The following is a 20157-nucleotide window of genomic DNA, read 5'->3' on the forward strand; positions in this document are numbered from 1 at the left end:
TGCACCGACACTTAATTGTCAGCTCTGACTCTAATGACAGTCTACCACATGGTGGCACTGTCTTTCTAAATTTGATAAGAGCACAACAGCAGTTTTTAATAGTCAATCTACATTAAAAGGGAACAATAGCTGTTGCTCACACCATTCTTATAGCTTTGGGAGGCCTGTAATAGTCTGAATTGTCACACTTATAGGATTGCAATGGTTAGGAGTTGTGTTGATAGTGTCATTGGATAAGCTAACAAGAGGCATGAGGGGTGCAGGCTGAAGTAGCCTCCCGAAAAGAGTCTTGGTACTCATTTTGTTTTACAAATTAAGCACTGACCATACCTAAGCCGATGGTCTCTGCTAGTTATCCAGCTTTCCAGTGGAGCAGGAGCGCCTCACTCTTTGCGCTTGGGAAAAATATTTCTACATTCAGTTTATTTTCCAGCAGTGGCCAACCTCCTCAAAGACGAAGGTGGGAGAGTAATTACGCTGTAAGAAAAGAAAAGGAGAGGGCAGGAAATGCATATTTGAAGAAGGTAAGTTGCAGAGTGCACTTGGTTTTGTAAGTGCTCCAGATTCCTCAGTATAATGATACTTACATAGAAATGATATTTGAACATGCTTTATCTGTGAAGAAAAGGAGAGAAAAGCATCAACAAAAGCCTTGGGAAATAGGCATTACAACCTTTTAAATAAAATGATTATTATAAGGAGGAAACGCTAAGCAATTTTCATTGTACTGAGTGAACCTTGTATCTGGAACAAGATCAGCTTTAACCCAGTGGAACAATCTTTTTTGGCACCCCCCCCCCCCCATTGACCTCCTTTTCCATGGATTCTCTCACCACCACCAGGCAGAGTCCAGCTGTCCTTCAAGCAGAGTCAGAGAGCACCAGGCAGCAGGGCAACAAGCAGAAATGCAGTCCTTTCAGAAAAGCTGTCCACTTGAGTCCTTGAAGCAGCACAGCAATCATTCTGACAGAGGTTCAGTTCAAGATCCAGAAGTGTCTGATTAGATGGGGTCAGAGACAAAACACTTCTACCCAAAAGTGCCTTTGCTGTGGGGGTGACTTCAAAGCAGCTCTTTGATGTGCACAAGTATCCCTTTCAACACAGTCTGCCAGGCTATCTGTGTGGGCAATCATTTCTTTGTTTGGGGACAAGGGACAGTCTATTCAAGTGAAGTGTTAGCCTCTCCCTTCCATCATGCCCAGGCAAGGCCTTCAGAATGCAGATGTATTTAGATGTGTACTTAGATACACCAATTCCTTCCTGTATTGTGGCTGTCTTGAGGGAATGCACAAATTGTAGCTGTTACCCAGCCCAGACGTGGATTGGAGACAGGCTGCAAAGCACACAGAGTTATGAGCACAGAGAAATGTCCACTTTCTAAAAGTGGCATTTCTAAAACAGTAATGTGAAATCCAGCTTCAACAGTAAGGAGGACTTATCAAACATGAAAAAACTACTTCTCTCTGATCAGGAATTACAGCTTAAAAGTGTACTAAGAATTCCCAATGCTTACCTAGGAGAGAAGTAGGCCTCAAAGTAGTGAAAATCAAAATAGGCTGCTTGACACTACCACAACATGCAAAACATACAAGCACATGTCCTACCTTTTACTTACACAGCACCCTACCCTTAGGGCTACCTAGGGCCTAGTTTCTGGGTTACATATATGTAATAAAAGTGGAGTTTAAGGCATGGCAATGCCTGAGACAGGTGGGTGGCACAATCAATGATGCAGGACCACTTGTAGCATTTAGAGTACAGGCCCTGGACATATGGTATACCACTTAACAAGGGACTTATAAGTAAATCAAACATGCCACACAGGTGTAAACCAATTATACTATGTTTAGAGAGAGCACATGGACTGTAGCATTTGTCAGCAGTGGTAAAGTGCCCAGAGTCCTAAAATCAACAAAAAGAAGGTCAGAAAAGCAGGAGGAGAAAGGCAAAAAGCTTGGTATGACCCTTCCGAGATGGACAATTTCCAACATGAAGTAATGTTGAGCCTGATGTACAAGGATTAAGTTTGCAAGAAGTGGTTATAAATTGCACAACCTTTCGCAAATGTAACCTTATTTTTCAGTTAATTCGCATGCGCAAAGTCCGAAGGGACGACAAATTAGAAGACGACGCAAGAGCATGACAGGGTATGATATCAGAGGTCCCGCTAGAGGAGGAGAAGGAGGGTTCCCCTTCACATGCCATGGGAGGGGCACAGATTCTCGCCTGGGCTCGGTGGACAGAGACATATATAGATTATCGTGCGCTAGTGGGCCCACGGGTAGGATACATCAACTGGAACTAACAATAACTTTGAGGTACATAGCCAACGGGTGGTGTATACCCAGGTGACCCACGGGTGGAGGGTTAGTTTACAGTTGAATTATTTGTATACGTTTTCGGATATTGCTGTTCCATATCCCAATGTAGCAGAAGCTGAACAGCACATGATGAACGATCAAATATGACCCTTAAAAACAAGAATTGTACAGTTGTATTCCCTTCTTTTTCTTTCAGACATGGGGACAGCCTGCTTGTATACGAATTGTAATCATACTTGCTACATATTGTGATGGTTTATGGATGAAAATTCAATAAAAATAGTAGAACATACAAAAAAACGTATTTTTCAAACCAACATATGTACAAGTATGTTTCTTCACAAAATAATGAATTGAAGGGAGTCACAGAATGATCTGCCTAATTAAATTAGTCTAGAAAGTTGCAGGTTGCGACCCCTTATGATTGACTACAATCACAGGGGTTGTGGCCTTATATGAAACAGAAGTACACCATCCATGTGATTGCTTTCCAAAGACGAAAAACATTTTTTTTCTTTTAAAGCAGCATGAGTTCCTTAAAGGAATCAAGGCTGCTTTAAAAATACTAAAGTTTCAATTTTGGAAAACGTACTGCCTTCCTTGAAGTTGCCATACAGATTCCGAAAGAGGTATGAAACAGGTTACCATCCGAACATGGGAACTGGTAAAAGATCAATGGTTTGCGAATGGAATTATGATTGAATACTATTGATACATACCTTACCGATTTGGAAGGAACACCCTTAACATGACCCTTCCAAATTACGATTCAGTATGGAGTTCTAAACCCATTTGTGATTCAGAAAACGTTTCCAAATTGCAAAAAGGTATTAATACATCAGAGTAAATTGTATTGTGGCCACAAACCTTGCAATTTAGATTCTGGGACTGCTAAATCATGGGAAATGCCTTTACAGCGTGGGCAGAGCTATGCATGTCATTTCTCCGCAAGAGCAACTGCACTTCCATTAACCATGCATATGCTTTAACCACGCGTATGCGTGTTTAAGGCATTACACAATCTAGATGAACAGATGGCAGGCACCGGAGCAGGAAGGATCGAGAGTGGACGTGGACTGGTAGTGGGACTGGTGCCCGGTTTAGGTGGGTTGGGGGGTAGTTTTAGGGGTGGGGTATTTTTAGGTCTCAGGGGGGTTGGGGTTGTTTATAGGGCAGAGGGCTGGGTTTTAAGGCTAAAGGCAGGGGAAGGGGTTCATGTTTGTTTTATGTATTTGGGATGGGGTTAGTTTTTGGTGTTCGAGAGGTCGGTTTGTTTATTGGGCAGGGGCCAGGGTTTTGGGTCTCAAGGCAGGGGGGGTCGGGGTAATTTTAGGGATGGGGTAGTTTTTAGGGCTCAGGGGAAATCGGGTTGTTTATAGGACAGGAGCCAAAGTTTTAGGGCTCAGGTCGAAGAGGCTGGGCGGTGATCTTTACCACACATCCCTTTACCAATCATGCCTTTACCACGAATTTGCATGTTAAAGACATGCGTGATAAAGGAATGCACTGTTCAGGCACATTCGTTGTTCAGACTGCGTTGTAGAGGCACGCGTGGTTTAGTCATGCGTGCCTCTGTCATACGACCCTAAATCATTTAGTACATCACGGCCAGGACTGGACTGACCGTAGAGGGCACCAGGCGTTTACCCCGGTGGGCCGCCAGGGTGGGGGCCAGTTTCGGGCTCCTGGGGGCCATTTTATTACCAAGGGCCGGAAATATCGACTTCCTGTAACAAAATCGGCCGAACCCGGCCCTAGCAAACAGCTCGGCCACACACACTCCTGCACCCCGGGGGGGGGGGGGTGGGGGGGGGCGGCCAAACAGTTTGCCAGGTTCCCAGTCCGGCCCTGATCACGGCCTGTATTCTGAAAAATCCTCTCCCTGTTAATGAATTGGATCTCATAACATGGGTTTTAACATGAACTGTAAGCATGATTGTGAGCAAATAAATCCAGACCAGGGATTGCCTTGCTGCCAGTAAAGACAGAAAACGTCTGTTTTGAGACAAATCTTTCATCTGAGCCCTCCTAGCGCTCTACTGAGACAGCAGATGCATTGCACTTATTTAATCGTACATGGTTAGACACATTGGTAACTATCAACAGTCAAATATCTACTTTGAATATTTATTGTCAGGGAGTCAGTTTCTGAAAAAGTATATTAATCTGTCATATACAGAATTTTTATTCTGAAATAGACGCTCATCATTTTCATAAAAAATAAAAATTTGCATTGGCTTAAAAACATAGTTTCCTGAACGATTTTTATTATACATTTGTATTGAACAATCAGCTGACTTCTAGAATGAATTGATTTAAGCAGGATACTATGCACTCTACTTGCACTAAGCCCATTAGCGTTCCTAAATCCACAGATGATCCGCACATTTGGAGAAAGGTATGGAGGAATAACAGGAGAGTGAGTTTATGTGCGTTGTTCATGTTGCATAAAATACCATAGATGAAGGCCTATAGAATTCCCCAAGTTCAAATGTAAATTCCTTTAGACAAATTAAAACATTTTCTGGAATGGAATTTGCTTGCTCGCAGCATTCCTGTCCTTCCTGCTATGTCTGACCTTAAGGACACTGGGTTAATGGTGAAACCTTATCCATTTTAATGTCTGTGAAAACTTCAGTGCTCCCACTTCTCCTATTAAGATAAAACAGAGTAATAACATCTCACATTTAAGATTCTGGCCTTGGGCATATTGAATTTCCTCTCCATTAGTGTAGACCTTTGAACTAAAATTGTGATATTTTGCATTGCATTTCAAGATCGGATATTAAACACTCATCCCACATGAATCTCTCAGGCCCTGATTACGAGTTAGGCAGAACTGCAGGTCTCTTGACAGAGAAAAGGGTTGTGCAGGGACTGGGGTCGGGGATTGGCTGCAGCTAAAGCTTCTTGCGATCATACCAGCCCAAATTACCAGCAAGTGAAATCAGGTCCGGTCTTTCCACACCCACGATACCTGGGTGTGGAAACACCAGGGCAGTACTGATCAGGCAGAACGAAATTCTATATAGTAATTCTGCTCCGCCTCAGTCACTGGCAAGCAGGGTCTCAGTGTGTAAAGTTGTGTGTGTATCAGTATTTCCAGTTCAATCCTAGCATTCTTCAACCTGCTGAAGTGCACCCATGATCTTCAAGTTGTGCTGCAGAAAAGGGGACAATAATGAAAATTGAGCTGACAACACATTCCAATCTAATTTGCTATGCTTGACAGCGTTGTACAGACTTATCAAACAGTAAAAAATTAATTAAAAACAATTTTAGCTCTTTGAGCCCATCAGAAATACATCAAGAAAGACACTTGCATGTAAAAACTGAAAATCTCCTTTATACACATTGGGCCTAATTACGATGTTGGGCAGACCTACGTCTGTCCGACAACGTATCTTTCTGGAACGGCCCGACCTTAGGTCGGCGTTTCCGACCGCAAGTTTACGATGCGTGGGCAGTCGCAAACATGCATTTTACCATGGAAGCTTGCGCAGTGGCCGGAAAAGGCCTGCAGCACAAGCTTCCATTGTAAAATGCATGTTTTGAAATGTCCCTGCACCGTGTGCACAGTACCTGCCACACGGTGCAAGGATGTTTAGGGGTCAGCATAGGTGCCCCCCCACCCAGGGCCCACAGCCGAGGGTCTCGGTAAGGGGCCTTGCGATTGGCCCCCAAAGTCACCTTCTGCCTGCCTTTTCATGGCGGACGGACCGCCATGAAAGGGCAGGCGGAAAATGCCATCATAATCCCGATGACGGAGCCAAGCCTGGCTCCGCCGCCATTAGGAGATTATGGTGCCTTCCAGGGGAAGCGCCGCGGGCGGTCCCTCTACCAATGTCTCCACCGGTCGCATCGTAATGCAGCAGGAGGACCGCTGGTGCAGATATCGGTGGGACCGACACTGACATACTGTCGGTAACGATCCGGCCAAAATCATAATCAGCCCCAAAATCATTTCAACTGAGCTGTTGCTAGTGTCATCAGAGTGAAAATTTTAAATTAACAGCAAATCTGGTGATGTTAGTGTTACTGTTAAGTGAGAGGAGTGCATTTTGGGCTTGTTGTAGTGATTGCACCAGACAACTAATGTAAATACCACCAACCAACTAACTGCTTGTGGTAACAAGCAGAACGCTTTACAACATTTGAATACATGCACCATGCTATCATTGGGTTAGAAATAGATTGCATAGCACTGCTTTTAAGGCCAAATGATCACCATATACAATATTCCTGTCATTGCAGAATAATGTTGAAAAAAGGTGAGCACACCCTTTGCATAAATGATGTTTCTGCTGGACATCGGCTCAGCACTGGGATACCCATGATATATCATATATTAGTTAAAATATTCATTTTAGGTGTTCACATTGGTAGTATAATTGCTGTTAATGTTTTGTACTATAGTTTGTAATTCAAAATGTTTATTTCATTTTTAAATAATTTAATAATTTATAATCAAGTAACGAGTTATTGCGTTTTAAGGGGAATACGTTGAGGGGTAATGTAAATTCTGATTGACATAATTGTAATGTTATGTAATTTTGTATCATAAGTTAAACATTTAATTGAATAATAATTATTTTATTGTTTAATTTTATATTATAAATTGAACATTTAATTGAAAAATGATTATTTTATTGTTTAATGTTGTAATAGCTATTGTATGTATTGGAGTTTAATGTGTTATTCTTTATTTTAAAATTTTGTTTAATTATTTTTATTATAGATGCAGGTTGTTGGCTTTTTTTGGGGGAAATACTGTGGAAAGTTATTTAAAGTACAAATAATGTTATATGAATGCTAATTAATTATTATTTGTTTATGAATTATGTAATTGATGAATAATTATGTAAATTGTTTTAGTTATTTGATTAACGTTTTATTTTTAAACTTTTACAGTGTATTTAAATGTTTTTATTTTCATTGGTAATTTATATTTTAATTTTGGGTCATTGGTTTTGTAAAGGAATAGGTTAGGAAGTTAACTAAAGTATGAATCATTTTATTGTATGCTAAATAATTTTTTACCCATTAAATAATTATGCAAATGATAAGTTATTTATGTTGATTATTTTAGTTTGCAAAAGTTCCATTATTTTTTGTAAACAATTTACAGTATATTTAAATATTTACATTGTTGCTAGTAATGTATAATTTAGTAGCAGGTTGTTGGTTTTTGTAGGGGAATAGGGTGTGAAGGTATTAAAATTATACTTTTTTTGTTAATTGCTATTATTCAATTGATGAATTGAAGATATTACATACATTAATTGTTACATATAATAATTAATTCTTAAGTGTTTTTAATAATAATGTTCCTAAAACGCTTTTTCTCTAATTACAATTTATGTTTTTGTGAAAGTAAGATTTTTTTTAAAAAATGCTGCTCCTTATGGAATTCATGTTTTTTTGGTGTGTCCCTTTTTTGTGTAAAGTAGGAACATTTTATTTAAATGTACTGTAATACTGTCTATTTTTATTATGTATTTTATTTTTTATTAGTGTATAATATGTCTTTTTTTATAATATGATTTTACCTATTTTGCTTTTGATTTTAGGTAATTGCATTTCTCATACAAACAGATTCGTTTATGGAACATTATTTGTAGTGCCTCAAAAGTCCTACATTTTCTGTACTGTTGGTTAGACTGGCATATGAATAGTAAACCCTCAATTCAAACTTTATTTCATGCTTTAGAACTCCTATGAGGTCCACATAAAACACAGAAATACAAAATACACAGACAAAACAAGTAGAATAATAAGGGCCTCATTAAGATGCTTGGCGGTCAGGCGACTGCCGATTTTTGATAGGACCGCTAGACTGGCGGTCGGAACTTGGTGGTACCATGGCAGGGGCATGTGGCCGTAATGCCGCACCTTCAGCATATCAGTGCACCGTGTGCCACAGGACAGTGCGAATATAGGGGGCACTACATCTGCTCCCAGCACATTTTACTCCGGTTTCTGATGCTCGGCAGCCCTATTTGGGGCCTCCTCAATTCCTTTCCGGCAACCTTTACATGTTGGGATACCCCCATGTAAAGGTTGTTGGAAAGGATTATCGTGATCTCGACAGTGGTGCCTGCCTCGTCACCACCACCATTCAGACACGCTTCTGGCCGCTGCACCATTGGGATCTATGATCCTGGAGGAGGCAACAGTGTAGTGTCTGACAGCTGTGGGTCCGATCGCCAGTATTGTAATACAGCAGTTGGACCGAAGGGCTGTCAGCGGTCAGATGTTTACGGCAGGCTGTCGCTGGTCCAACCTACGACATCATATCCAGGCCCTAAGTTCTTAAAAGTGGAATGCGCCATAAAACTACTACATTCAATATAAAGGCAAAAAACACTTAAAAAGTTCAAAATAGGAATACAAAACATTTCATTTGGTGAGATAATATGAAATATGAAATACCAGTATTTATAAAGTGAACAGCTACCTCCAGAGAGGTGTGCCGGCGCTGGGGGCTGTCGGGAAGATTAAGCGAGCTATTGCCCAGAGTCACATAGTGCTGGTCTTACCTGCCACTGGTGCCGGGGATCGAACCGTAGTCTGGAGTCAGGCAACCTGACCGCGGCACCACACCTCTTTCGATAAGCAATAAATACATAGGGCCTGATTCACAGAACTAACTTAAGACAAAATCCTAAACTTACTACCATTTACTCATTTTGGTATTCACAGAAGGCACTTACTCATTTTGGTATTCACAGAAGGCACTTACTCATTGATGAGTAAGTGCCTTCTGTGAATACCAAAATGAGTAAGTGCTTTCTGTGAATACCAAAATGAGTAGGTGCGTTCTGTGAATACCAAATGGTAATACGTTCAGGATTTTGTCTTAAGTTAGTTCTGTGAATCGGGCCCATAGCCTCAGCATCCGTAAAAACAGAGCATCTTAAAAAGAGGGGTCTCAGCCACTTACTACAATATAAAATCAAGGATGGGCATATGAATAGAACACTTTTCAAATCCTGGCTTCTATTTTTACAAAAGTGGGATGTGATATGTGCAACCCAATGTTATCCTATGGTGGAGGTAGGCCTTCCAGTAGTTAAAAGCAAATGCGTTGATTCCTTACTGTCAGGGGAGGTGATGCGTTGATTCCTTACAGCAGAGCCTGCTCAGAGGCGAAACAGTTTCCTCAGACGTCGGAGATATGGTGCTCAGGACTTGGGATGCAGTGATCTTTCAGTCGCACAGCAGGTGCTTCATCGATTGTTTGTCGTTACAAATAGGGTAAACCCAATGGCACTGGGACCTGGGTAATCAGCAGTACAGAGAAAGTTGGTCCCAGTACACCATACTATGGACGAAAAAACATTAGACAAATACTTATAATATATAAAAAAGAAAATCCATACAATAAATGACTGAGAGATGTTATTTAATCACACCCTCATCTTAGCAAACATATGAGAAAGACTTTTCAATTTATATTGACAATGTTCCCAGAAATAAGGAAGTGGGGTAAAAGTAAAGTGCGTGATTTTTGTGAAGGATAAAGTGATATAGACAGGGAGGATCATCAGTGCAATCAAATAATTTACATTTGGCGTCCAATATATTTAATTATTTCGCCACATGGAATATTACAATAATTCCTTAGCCAAGCCCATGTAATCGTATCATCGATTGTTTGGGCACACCACTGCGATATGTTGGTTTTGCAGCTGCACAGCGGTGCTGAGTCAGGAAAATCAGGCACTGGAATTCGGTGATTGAATTTTTGGGCTTCTCTACAGCAGCAGCCACTTCCAAGGGCCCAGAAATGGAACTGGCACCACTTGACAGGTCAGAACTCCCAGCAGAGGAGTTCAATGACTGCAGAAAAAGCCCAAAAATCCATGCATCAACTTCTTCATGATGCAGCACCGCCTTGCAGCTGAAAAACCAACGCATTGCCGCGGTGTGGCTGAAGAATCTATGCAGCGCCTGCCGTGCACCTGAAAGGTCGCCACAGTCCGAGTCCTGAGCACCGTGTCTCTGACGTCCAAGGAACCTGCTTCGACAGAGGCCCTGCTGTGAACCTGAAAAAATCGATGCATCACCTGCTACACGGCTGGAAAATCGACTCAGCACCTGGTTCACCACTGCCACAATGACCCGGTGCATCTGGATTTTTGATACATTGCACCAGTGCACCCAGTTCTTCATTGACGTAGCCCAGCAGTAAGGAACCGAGGCCACGTGTCTGGAGATCAAGACATCACATCCCCTCACAGTAAGCAATTGATGTATCACCTCCCCTGACAGTAAGGAACCAATGCATCACCTTCCCTGTGCTGCAGTAAGGAATGGATGCATCACCTCCCATGGCAGTAAGGAATCCTGGCATCACCTCTACAGGGAGTAAGAAATTGATGCATCACTTTGCTTTTCCGGGGCTTCACCTCCCATGCGCCTGTTTTCGTCTTTGATTTTGACACACGCAAACATCGCAGACAGAGAACTCCACACCTGGATCGCCAACTGCGCAGACGAGCTCACCCCGCTACACAACCCCGACAAACAGCGCCCCAAGAAAGCCGCCTGGTTCACCACCGATCTCCAAGAAGCCAGCGCACCTACAGGCGCCTGGAGAAGAACTGGAGAAACACCAAGACAACCGAAAACTACTCCACCTACAAGGACGCCATGACGGACTACCACAAGCAAATCAGAACCACCAACAAAATCCGCGCCAACTCCACCAACTCCAAGGAACTCTTCACTGTCATTCAGGAATTCACCAACCCACACAGCGAGGTCACAGACATCACCACATCCCAACACCACTCCGACAAGCTCGGAACCTACTTCCACCTCAAGAACGAAAACCTCTACGACAACTTCGTCAGCCACCCTCCAAATGCCACAGACGGCCCCCCACCTTCCAGAGACACCAGCCAGCCCACCATCTCCAACTGGACACAGATTATGACCGAAGACACCGCCTCGACCATGAAAGGCATCCACTCGGAGGCCCCCACCGACCCCTGACCCCTCACATCTACCACAGAGCCGCAGCCACCATCGCACCCGAACTCCAGTGCACCATCAACAGCACCCTCGAAACAGGCACCTTCCCAGATGATTGGAAGAGCGCAGAAGTTAGTCCCCTGCTCAAGAAACCCACAGCTGACTCCACCGACCTCAAGAACTACCGACCCATCTCGCTCCTCCACTTCGCAGCCAAAGTTGCAGAGAAAACAGGCAACAGGGAACTGACTCGATTAATCGAAGAGAACGCTATCCTCGACCCATCCCAAACCGGATTCCAAAGCAACCACACACCGAGACCGCCCTGCTCGCTACCACTGATGACATCCGCACCCTCCTGGACGAAGGTCACTCCCCAGTCCTCATTCTACTCGACCTATCAGCAGCTTTCAACAGCATCTCCCACCGCACACTATTCACCAGACTACACAACGCTGGCATACAAGGAACAGCCCTGGAGTGGATCTGATCGTTCCTCACTGGAAGAAGCCAAAGGGTCAGACTATCACCCTCTCCAATCCCATGAAACTCACCTGCGGAGTCCCACAGTGGTCATCAATGAGCCCGACCCTCTTCAACATCTACATGGCCCCCCTCGCAGCCATCGCATGACAACACAGCCTCAACATTGTATCCTACGCCGACGACACCCAACTCATCCTCTCCCTCACCAAAGACCCCACCACCGCCAAACTCAACTTCCAGAAAGGAATGCAAGACGTCGCAGCCTGGATGACCAACAGCTGCCTGAAGCTCAACCCCGAGAAGACAGAAGTCCTCATCTTTGGGACCACCCCCTCAGACTGGGACAGCACCTGGTGGCCGACCGCCCTCGGAAGCCCACCTACCCCTTCAGACCACGCCAAAAACCTCAGCATCATACTCGACTCATCACTCACCATGGACCGACAGGTCTACACCGTCACATCCAGCTGTTTCAACATCCTCTGCATCCTTCGCAAGACCTTCAAATGGATACCCCCTGAGTCAAGGAAGACAGTCACCCACACACTCATCACCAGCAAACTGGACTATGGGAAGGTGCTCTACGCTGGCATTAACAAGTCCCTACTCTGCAAACTGCAGACAATACAGAACTCCGCCGCCAGACTCGTCCTCAGCATCCCCTGGCACGAACATATCAGCCAACACCTACGAAGACTCCACTGGCTCCCCATGGAGAAAAGAGTCACCTTCAAAATCCTCACTCATGCCTACAAATGCCTACACAACAATGGACCCAAATACCCCAACGACAGAATCAACTTCCACGTACCCAAAAGGAACCTCCGATCTTCAACCTCGCACTAGCCGAAACCCTATGCATCCACAGAGCTAGAGCAGGCAGACGATCCTTCTCTCACATTGCAGCCAAAACCTGGAACAAACTACCGGCAGACATCAGACGCGCCCCCTCACTGAACACCTTCAGGAAGGCCCTCAAGACCTGGCTCTTCGACTAACAGATCTGCGGACCCCCCTAAGCGCTTGAGACCCTCTTGGGTGAGTAGTGCGCTTACAATTTCCCTGATTGATTGATTGATTGACCCCAGTTACCTCTGGGATAAAAGTGACACATCCATCCCATGGACTGAACTATTTTGACACACAGACACACATTTCATTTGAGTGCAAGGTTTGGATTGTCAAATCCCAGTTTACCTTTAAAAAAGTAAGCTGGTAGGCAGCACTCCTCCGAATCACACACAATAGGCTCTACCCTAAAACGAATAATCCTTAAAAATGAGCATTCTGTCACCACCTCAGTATGTCAACAAGCCAAGACATTAACAGTGGACACAAAGTCTCTAGAGAGGATACACTTGGTGGACCATCCTAGGTCACAAAACAGGTTCTGGACTTTAGCTTTATTTTAGAAAGGCCTAGGACAATGCAGAGATGCGAAATTATTGAACTGGCTGGTCCGAAATGAAATGAGGATACCAGTTTCACATACAGTCAGGCACTCAGGTCACCGGTACATGCCTGTATAATATGCAGGAGATAATCCTGTACCAAAAACCCTACACATAGAAAATGGCTGTGGCTACTGAACTCAGAGTCCTATGGTCCTCGGACAGCTCTAGTGTCAACGGATACCAAATGAACGATGGGAGAGTAGTACTCCCTGGGCCAATTAAATCCTTTTCATGATTCAAACATAGTTCTTGGATAGTTCCGATCCATATACTGAAAAAAAGGCTAATTAAAATGCAGCTATGGTTAAAAAACTAAAACTAAAACCACTGAAAGTCACCATTTATGGTTCAGAGAACTAACTATAACTTGCACCCCATCATATACTGCTTATGATTTCACATATTACATCATTCATGACATGTTAAATGACACCATTGATTATTCACATCATTAAATAAAGTTCTTACATCATTTAAAAAAAAAGAAAATTAGCTGTAAAGTAGTTATGGATATATACAGCATATAATTACTATGTGTAAATTAGTGGTCGAGATAACTCGTGTAATTTGCTGTATTACAGTAAAAATGCACAGAATTATGCGAGGAGTGTAACTCAACATTTAAAGCTGATTTTTAGCACAAAATGCACAAATTCATCATAATTACGTGAACGGTCGAAATCGTGTGATTTTTGGCAATTTTGCATTAAAAGAGTAATTTGAAATTGCTCTGATTACTCTGAAATAATTAAAATGTCATCCAGGTCTAGTGCACTTGGGTGGGTACATAAAATGAGCACAGGGCATATCCTGAATGTAAGTTTGCCTAGTGTGCACTCCATATTAAATATGGTACCTATCAGTAAAAATGTGGGCTAGCATTACTGCTTGTTAATTAAGGTGTAAGCAGAATGTGTGTAGTGTGAGTTGCATACCCATGTTTCAATGTAGGTTCTGACTTAAACCTAAAGCCTGTTGCAAACATTCTGTGAGAAAAGTCAAAGCTTCTGCTCACAATAGAATAACCACTAGTGGATATCTGGGCACATGCCATTGTTAAATAGTTGTCATGGGGGGGCGTGGCCTGACGCCCACGGAGTATGGCCACTTCCGTGTGAGGCTCCTGGGTCTGCCTCGGTGTTACCGCGTCTCCCGTCACCTGTCCCAAAGCTCTCTGCACCCAGCGATATCGGAAGGTACGCTGCCCGCAATGCATCTGAAGCCTTCTGCGAGCGCTCGTTGAAACGAGCATTTTGCATGCCTTATGCGTCCTCACAGAGTAGCACTCCGTAGCGGCCGCCATTTTCTTTTTTGCCGCGAATGGAGCTCATGAAAGATAAAGCTCATTAATGTCTGCTTGCTGCATCGTTGGTTAACCGGCAGTGTTCTAAACCAATTTTTAACCCTTCACCACCTGTTTTCTTTGTATGAACTTGGATGCCTCATTCTTCACGCGGATTTTTGTCAGTTGTGAGGGGACTTTCCTGGCAGCCATTTTAAGGTGAAGATTTGTGAGGTATGCCATAAATAGCATTGCGCTTCTGGTTGCCTGCAGTTTGATTCCAACTGATGCTCTGCCCAACTGACCATCACTCTCCTCATGCTTTAAGCCACACTTACTTTTTCATTGACAGTTTAAAGGAAATACAGTTGTTCTGGTCATTCTTTTTGTCATAGTTCCACTATTGTCTCCTGTTCTGGTTTGTTTGATGGGCAGAACCAGGACTTCTTCAAAAGTGCGGCAAACTTTTATTAAGAATTCAAAACTTTTTACAGAATTTTCCAAACTTGAGGATTCTCTACTGCTTGGGCCACAATCTCTGGAGCCTAACATGGATCCCACTTATGCAACTCCCGGGAAATCTATTACAAAACATTTGAAAAAGGATCCTCCTTCTCCTCCTAAGTCTGCCTCGCCGGTCTCCATGGAGCTCTTGCTGAAAGAAATTAGAGCGCTTCGACCTTTTATGGAAGACACTAATGCGAAACTGCAAGTCCTTATGGAGAACTGGTCCCAGATGGACACCAGAGTCTCGCCAGTTGAGCAAAGTGTTACCTCACTCAAGGAATCCTGCGCTAGCATCTCACAACTTAATTCCCAAGTTTCGATGCTCCAGCGCCAAATCGTAATCGGAGAAACAACCTTCGCATTTATGGCCTGGTGGAAGGACTTGAAGGATCGGATGCTCCCACCTTTTTTAAATCCTTCCTTCCTAAGCTACTTCACTTACCTGACGGTACTGCACTTAATATTCAGCGAGCGCACAGATTGGGCCGCGTCCCTTCCAATTCTTCGCCATCGCAGCGACCAAGATGTGTAATCCTATATTTTCTGGAGTATACAGACTTGCTAAAAGTTTTGTCAGCCTCCAAATCCATTCCAAAAATTACATGGTCTGGCTCAACTCTCTTCTTTGCCCAAGATTATGCAAAAGCCACTGCCAATAGGCGCAAAGCTTTCCTGAGCATGAGATCTGATCTTTGCTCATTGGGAGCTCGCTATGGACTCTTTCATCCTTGTCTCTTCAAGGTCACCTACAGCAATAGAACAAGTACATATGAGTGCATATGAGGACCCGATGAGACTTCAGAGTTTCATCAATTCCTGCGGGCCGACCAACATGGATTCTACTGCTTCTTCTTCGTCATTCACAACTTAACATTTTGTTACTCTTTGATGTTTTGCATCATTTCCTAGGTTCCTGCATAAGTTCTTTCCAACTTTATGCAGATTGTTTTATATAGATTGTCTTCACTGGTATAGCTGTTTGTTGGTTTACATAAGTTATTGGTTAGTACTGAATTCAGGGCATATATTATGTCTTGATTTTTATTTGCTTTAATTGCTATTCTTTGCTTCCGCAGATCCCCTTTTTTCATGACGCGGTTCTCCCTGGCCTCCCGTGTGTCCTTGCCTGTCTGTCCATGTGGTCTCACCTCCCCTTCCTTCACATCTCCCCTTCGTAGGTATGTTTTTTGTTTTGTTTTTTGCTCTTTGTGTTGCATTCCCTTTATCTATTTCATATGTTCCACAATTTGTATTTATTTGCTCTTTTGCTGTCCTTCGCACTTCTTTTTTCTCTCCTTCTTTCTATTTCTCTCCTAAATTTGTCTTTGCATGCTTATTTCTTATTGTTTTTATATACTCTTCTTCCTCAGTCACAACTTTCGCCTTCTATGTTGACGGTATATCACGCCTATTATTCTTTTTACAACTTCTCCTTTGGTTCTTGCTCTACAGTTTATATATTCTTTTTATCTTGAAGGCAATTTACATGTCTTTTTATTTTTCTTCTCACATGTTACATTTCTCTTTGTTGTTTGAATTAGGTTCTTTTCTTATGTTCTTAGGTTTATTTGTTTTCATTAATCTATGTCACTAAAATTAATAACTTGGAATGTACGGGGTTTGAACTCTCCCGTTAAAAGACAACGGGTTTTGACTCACCTAGCTAAATTAAACGTGGACATTGCATTTCTCCAAGAAACTCACCACTCTGAAGTTAAATCATTAAAGTTAAAGAAGGGCTGGGTTGGAGAGGTTTTCTTTTCTCCAGGTGATGGCAAACGCAATGGTGTAGTGATACTCTGTCACAAATCCCTCCCGCTCTCACTCCTGTCTCAGGAGTCGGACACTAGTGGTAGATGCTTGAATGTCAAATTGTCTTTAAAGGGTGTTTCAGTCTCACTTCTGAATGTTTATGCTCCTACTTGCGGAGAGCCTTCCTTTTGGCCTGCACTTGTCAAGCAAATGTGTCATTGCATAGACGATAATTTTGTTTTGGCAGGTGATTGTAACCAGGTACTCGACCCATTCATTGACAGGAATTCTAAGATTTCCTTTGTGCCTAACAAGCCTCATAAATCTTTTATTCATACTATCAATCAACATAAGCTTTTTGATGCTTGGCGACTATGCAATCCAGCTACCAAGGAATTTACTTTTTATTCTCCATTTCATCACTCCCAATCAAGAATTGATTATATTTTTGTCTCTCATAATATTTAACAAACTCTTACCCATGCAAAGATTGGTCCTATTCTGATTTCAGATCATGCCCCGGTTTCTATTGGCATTGACATTTTACCCAGAATTACTGGTCCCAGGGCGTTTTAATAACTCCCTTCTCTTAGACCCAAAATTTAAGACTTCCTTCATCACATTTTTTGATGATTTTTTTATGATAAATCAAAACGAATCCATAGCTTTTTCCACAGTCTGGGATGCCTTCAAAGCCTCAGCTAGAGACTTTATAATAACCTTCGTTGCAAAGAAGCGTAAAAGTGCTCGTAAACAGACTATGGATCTCCTCCAAGATATTAAGAGACTGGAGCACTCTTATTACACCTCACATACAAACGACTGTTTAGTTGCTCTTGTCAATGCCAAAATGCAATATAATAAAAAGTCCACAGAGGACGCCTCATTATATCTATTAAAATCCAGTGCCAAATTTTATGGTGGTAAAAATAAAGCTGGGAAGACTCTAGCCAATTATTAAATTGAACATTGAATCCATGTATGATGCACAACTAGATCTAAAATTCAAGGATGATGACATTTTACATGAATTTTCTCTTTTTTACAAAACATTATATGCTTCTGAAACACAACCCATTGACCGGGCTTTGTCACATTTTTTCTCTACCATTCAAGGGCCTAAGAACACCACTCAAGATTTAATTTCATTAGAATCTGATTTAACGCAGCTCGAGTTGTTGAACGCCCTTCAATCCCTTAAACGTGATAAGGCACCTGGACATGATGGTTTAACTGTTGAATTTTATTCACATTTTTCCAAACTCCTATTACCGAAATTGCATTCTTTATTACACTATTTCAGTATTCTGGTTCTTTTTCAGATGCTCATATTTGCCTCATCCCCAAAAAAGGTAAGGATTCTAAACATTATAAGAATTATTGGCCCATCTCCTTGGTAAACATCGATTACAAGATCTTTTCAAAAGCACTAGCCTTACGATTGGACTCTTATTTACCAGACCTGTTAGGGACTGAGCAGTCTGGATTTGTTAAAGGTCCTAACATAACAGATAATACACGACTCCTGTTTGACGTTTTGTCAAAATCTTCACGTTTTAAGGACTCCTTGGCAGCAATAGCGTTGGATGCTGAAAAGGCATTCGATAGGGTTGAATGGGCATACCTTTTTTATACTCTCCAATGGTTTGGTTTTGGCCCCAATTTTATATCCCTAATTTCTCTCCTTTATTCTAAACCCAAAGTGGCGGTTTGTGCCAACGGATTGATATCCCCCTTTTTTGATTTAGGAAGAGGGGTCCATCAAGGATGCCCCTTTTCTCCTTTCCTTTTTAATTTGGCTCTGGAACCATTTTTATTAAAACTACGTCAAAATCCCAACTTGCATGGTTTCCAGACACTTCATTCTCATATTAAACTTGCAGCATATGCAGATGATATCCTCCTCTTTATGTCTCACCCAACTGACTCAATCCCTGCCTTCTTAGCAGAAGTATGGGCTTATTCTGAGATTTCGGGGGTACAAATTGAATAATGATAAATGTGAGATTCTACCTTTAACAAAGTACATGTTTAAACCTGATTTTACTGCTTCCAATTTTACTTGGAGTCCTAATCACATTAAATATTTGGGTTTACATGTCACGTCTTCAATTTCAGATACAGTCTCATTATGCATGAATAAATGTATGCAAAAGATTTCGGATATAACTACCAAATGGCATCCCCTGTATTTATCATGGTGGGCCGTCTGGATACCATTAAAATGATGTTATCACCCATAATCATATACACTACTTCCAATATCCCAGTTCCCATCCCACAAACATTTTTCAGGAAAATGAATTCTATTCTTTCTTCCTTCCTTTGGAATAATAAGAAACCTCGAATGTCTATACATAGATTAATTCGCCCCAAATCTGAGGGTGGAGTTAATTTTCCTGATTTTCCAGTATACCAAAAAGCATTCCTTCTCCGTCAAGCTTCGTTGTGCTTGCGTGATCCTAAAGACGATTGCCCCTTATGGACCACAGTCGAGCGTCTTTTCCTGTCCCCATTTTCCTTCAATGAATACCTTTCCTTTTCACGCAAACCGCAAACCCTATCTACTCCCGTTATCAAATTGACATCTAAGCTTTTAATGCCCCTATCCCCTTTTCCTCACGATACTATTGATTCCTTTCTCAGTTCCACAATTTGGCACAAAATAAAAGTCTGCTCATTCGAAATAAACCATTTTACTGGAAATCCTGGCACCAGAGAGGTCTAATCTGGATTCATCAGCTTTTTTCACACTCGGATTTTCTATCTTTTCCCTCACTCAGCCATTCATTCAATTTACCTGCTTCATTCATCCACAAATACCTCAGACTTAAAAATACGGTATTGGACACACGTGCACAATTCTTAGCAATCCCTGCTGTTTCTGTTAATCCAGATCCTCCCTCACAATTACGATCCTTATTAGCAACATCACCCAAGGCTTCCACATTATATCATTTTTTACATAACACTGACAAAGTTCGACAGAAATCCAAAATTGAATGTGCTTGGGAACGTGACTTTGCACTATCTTGGCCAGTGTCTCTATTGAATAATTTATGGATTAAGATTCGCAAATCCTCCAGAGCTGCAAACACAACGCAAACTTTGTTTTTTGTATATAACAGACTTTTGTTATCACCGTATGCTCTGAGCAAGAATTATACTACTGTACCTGATATTTGTTGGACTTGTTCTTCGCCAAAGGCTGATTTATTCCAGATGTTATTTTCTTGTTCAACTGTATACACCTTTTGGAAACAAGTCTGGTCTCAAATTAATTTGATTTTCGGCACTACTTTTTCTTTTGCCTACACTCATGTTTTCTTAGGAAGCTTGTCATCTTGCTGGGAGAATATTGCGCTTAATGTTAAAA

This window comes from Triturus cristatus, chromosome 2_1 (genome assembly GCF_964204655.1).
Source record: "Triturus cristatus chromosome 2_1, aTriCri1.1, whole genome shotgun sequence".
NCBI lineage: Eukaryota > Metazoa > Chordata > Amphibia > Caudata > Salamandridae > Triturus > Triturus cristatus.